The 3693-nt window shown below is 34.9% G+C and overlaps 1 long non-coding RNA gene across 1 annotated transcript; it reads right to left on the bottom strand.

Annotated features, from left to right (window-relative positions):
• Positions 1 to 1228: 1228 nt before the first annotated feature.
• Positions 1229 to 2341, bottom strand: LOC311285326. The gene is made up of 3 exons (XR_014626341.1): positions 1525 to 2341; positions 1360 to 1419; positions 1229 to 1276 (listed from the first exon to the last, which is right to left on the bottom strand). It is a non-coding gene; the product is annotated as an uncharacterized lncRNA (long non-coding RNA).
• Between the last annotated feature and the right edge of the window lie 1352 nt (positions 2342 to 3693).

Raw genomic sequence — 3693 nt, 5'->3', positions numbered from 1 at the left:
TTCATACAAACCAATTAGACAAAGTTATCACAAAATACCATTTTTTTTATTTAAAACATTTCATATATATCACAAAATAAACATGCCAATGCTGGAAATGATGTGTGAAATTTTTACACATTAATGGGTGAGTTTAGAGACAACATTTTTTGTGTTAATTTTAACTCATTCATTGTGTTAATGATTTTAACAAAGTAAATATGTCAGAGAGGTTAGCACAAAGATGTGTAAATGTGTTAAATTAACACATTATGTGCTGTCCTTCACTGCAAACATTTTTGAAAACATACATAAAACCATAAACAAAACATTAGCATTTGACTAAATGAATGTAGAGTCATTGGTTGTTTAGCTTATACAAGTATTATAATGAAATATCAACCATTACATTCATAAAACTGCAGAATATAAATACATTTTTAAGCATTCAAAAAGGAAATGTCCAAAACAGGACAAAACACAGTTCTTTTCACAATACAAGACACATAACCCCACCTTAAAAATAATTTCACTTATTTCCAAAAATGTGTTGGATTCATGTACACTGGTGGCCAAAAGAAGTATTTAAGTGTCGTAATGTTTTTGAAAGAAGTCTCTTTGATGCTCAAGAAACATTTCTTATTATTATCAATGTCTGACTGTCTACTGTCTGAAAGTCATCATCAAAATAATCTTTAAAAAGCCAACACAATGTTTTTGTCCACCTTTGTGAATAAATGAACTTCTCCAAAGATTGGTTCCTGTTCAGAACTTGATTGACAACATCAGAGTGTTCCCTGGTCTGCATGTGTGCCCACAAACACAAATGTACTCAGTTCTTCAGAGGAGATCCCGGTTCCAAAACTATATGAGAGAGAGAGAGAGAGAGAGAGAGAGAGAGAGAGAGAGAGAGAGAGAGAGAGAGAGAGAGAGAGAGAGAGAGAGAGAGAGAGAGAGAGAGAGAGAGAGAGAGAGAGAGAGAGAGAGAGGAGAGAGAGAGAGAGAGAGAGAGAGAGAGAGAGAGAGAGAGAGAGAGAGAGAGAATATTAGTGTCACATTATTTTTAACCTCCTTTTTTGTTAATTTTTATTATTATTTTCACAAAAACTTAAGAATATATATTTGTAAACAGCTTTTGTCAATAAATAGCATACAAAAGAACTAAATTAAATTATGCCAGATTAAATTTTAATACTTACAAATCCTAAATTCTGTCCAAAAATGCTGAGATCCATAGAAAGGCCGACTGAAATAGATGATTTTAGCCCATTTCAGCTTGTCTGCAGTGAAGGAGTACCTGTTTGAGACAAATACACAGTAAGATACATGCAAGAAATCACTGTGTGATGATCGTTCTCCTTCCTACAGTAGTTAACCCACCTGTGCGCTGATATTAGGACCTTCCTAGTCAGGTGGAACTGCAATGGTAGAGTCTTCTGGCTAATAAAATATAAAAATAATGCAAAAATATAAACTTAAGTTGTTTATCATGCTAGATTTGGTCTGAATGAATTAGCCTAGTGAGAGTTTTACTGCAGTGCTTACCTGGATACATTTAATCTGGTGAGACTGAACAAAGACAATGGTCCATCTTCTGATTGGTTCATTTGCTGTGTAATAAAGTTAGACATAATGCAAAGGTCACTTATTTGATATAAAGTTAGCCAATTTTATAGAGATTTTATAAGATATTGTAAGCTACCTAGTCTGCACCAGTGGCTCAAAAGCAATTTTCACATAGCGTATGCTAATCATTTCAGCAAACTTATCTCAAAATATATCACAAATGGGCTGGCCTACCTCTGGAATCTTGCTAAGTCACTGGCGCGATTTGGCGCTTTGTTGCAGTTGCCTTTAAACACAAAAATGGAAGTAAATATTAAATTCCATAAAAAAAAAAAAAAAAAAAAAAAAACTATAATATGGTATAGTTTGCAAACTAATGCTAAAACTATAAAGGTTCTCATCAGTAGGCCAACATTAGGCTATAAACAGAATTTCACATTAGTTTATTCACATTTATTGTTAATGTAAACGCGTTGCTCGTTGGCATATTTTAACTCGACAATTCAATAATCTAACAAGGTGTGTAAAATGAAACGTTAGCTCAGTTTACCATGGTAAAGTTCGTTACCGCCATGTTGACGACGAGTAACGTTAGGCTAACGTTAACGTTATAACATACGTTAAACTGGGCACAATCCTGTCAACAGCCAGTCTATGGTCAACATACACAGAATGTTTTTTTTTTACCTTGCTTGCTGATCTTTCTCTCGGTGAAGTGAATTCCGTCTCTTCCCCGGGCCAGACACGAACGTCGCGATCCAACAAAAGACAGACCCCATTACCTACACTGGATGTCTGTCTGACGTGACACGACAAATCCCAGACAGTGTGATGCGCCGCGGCCGTTATATTTCAGACGTAGTCCGATACGAGTCCAAGCACTCGCGCTATTTCTGACAAGGGATAAACAGGTTTGCATTTAAAGGTCCGGTCGCTTCAATGTGTCCAATATAGACAGCCTCTGGCTATTATAGCGTTGTAGACACGCGGTGTAAGGCAAAAATTAGGAAATAAAAAGCACGGTGGAATGGTGCCAGCCAGAGAGGCAGTTACGTCAAATACAGTAGTATACAGCAAATTAAAAAAATACAGTAAGTCTCTGTATGTGGTGTTAGACGTCACAGAAAATTCCCATGATGCAATTGGAATCACAGTTATTTGCTGTAAAGAGAAATAGCAGTATAATACTGGGGGATTTAAAGTAAATAACTGTAGAAATTACAGAAAAGTCTAACAGTGTACTGTTTTCAACTGACCAAAAGTGGTAATTTATTATTAATAAGTTAGGTTCACAAACAATTTTTTCTGGTCACAGATCAGACATTCTGAATTTTGATTTTTAAAATACATTAAAGGAAAACTATTTTATATACACATCCAGACATCAAGAATCAGCATATGAACCTCAACAATGGTGACATGCTTCAACAACAAATTATGTTTTGGTAAACACTGTTACAAAGACCAGAAACTCGCATAAAAGCCAAATCAAACTATCCAACTAAAGCAAAGACTGATCACAACAATGGTGACCAAACATTTTAAAACATCAAGTACTAAACCTTCTGCTGAGATCTTGAGAGATTTATTGCCTTCTTTTATTTGCAGTTGATTTCAGGCTCTGTGGCTTTAAGTCAGTTATAGTTGTTGTGTTTCATTTTCTGAGAGTGCAAACATAATGTTGAACCAACATCACATTGTAACATTGACTCAACACCATCACCATTGATTTATGGATGAAAAAAAAAAAATAATAATCGACATTAATTGCTGGAGCAAAAGAGATGTTGATTCAATACAGTTAACATTGACACATTAACATTATTTTGATGGTTGCTGTCTATCTGGGACCCTAATCAAACACACCTGAACCAGCTAATCAATGTCTTCAGGATTACTAGAAAGCTACAGACAGGAGAGTTTATCAGGGTTGGAGCTAAACTCTGCAGGACAAGAGACAGTAGACTGCAGGAGAGTTTGCCCATCCGTGCCGTAGGACGTGTAACATAAATGACAAACCCCATTTTTTATTTTATTTTCTTGTTCTCTAGATCGTTTTCATAGTGATATTTGTAGTTTTAACAAAAAAAAAAAAAAAAAAAAAAAAAGAGAAATTAGAAATTAGAAACACCAAACAGGCAAAAACTT

This window comes from Rutilus rutilus (genome assembly GCF_951802725.1).
Source record: "Rutilus rutilus genome assembly, chromosome: 2".
In the NCBI taxonomy this organism is placed as follows: domain Eukaryota; kingdom Metazoa; phylum Chordata; class Actinopteri; order Cypriniformes; family Leuciscidae; genus Rutilus; species Rutilus rutilus.
This window is presented reverse-complemented; position numbering and strand designations above follow the sequence as displayed.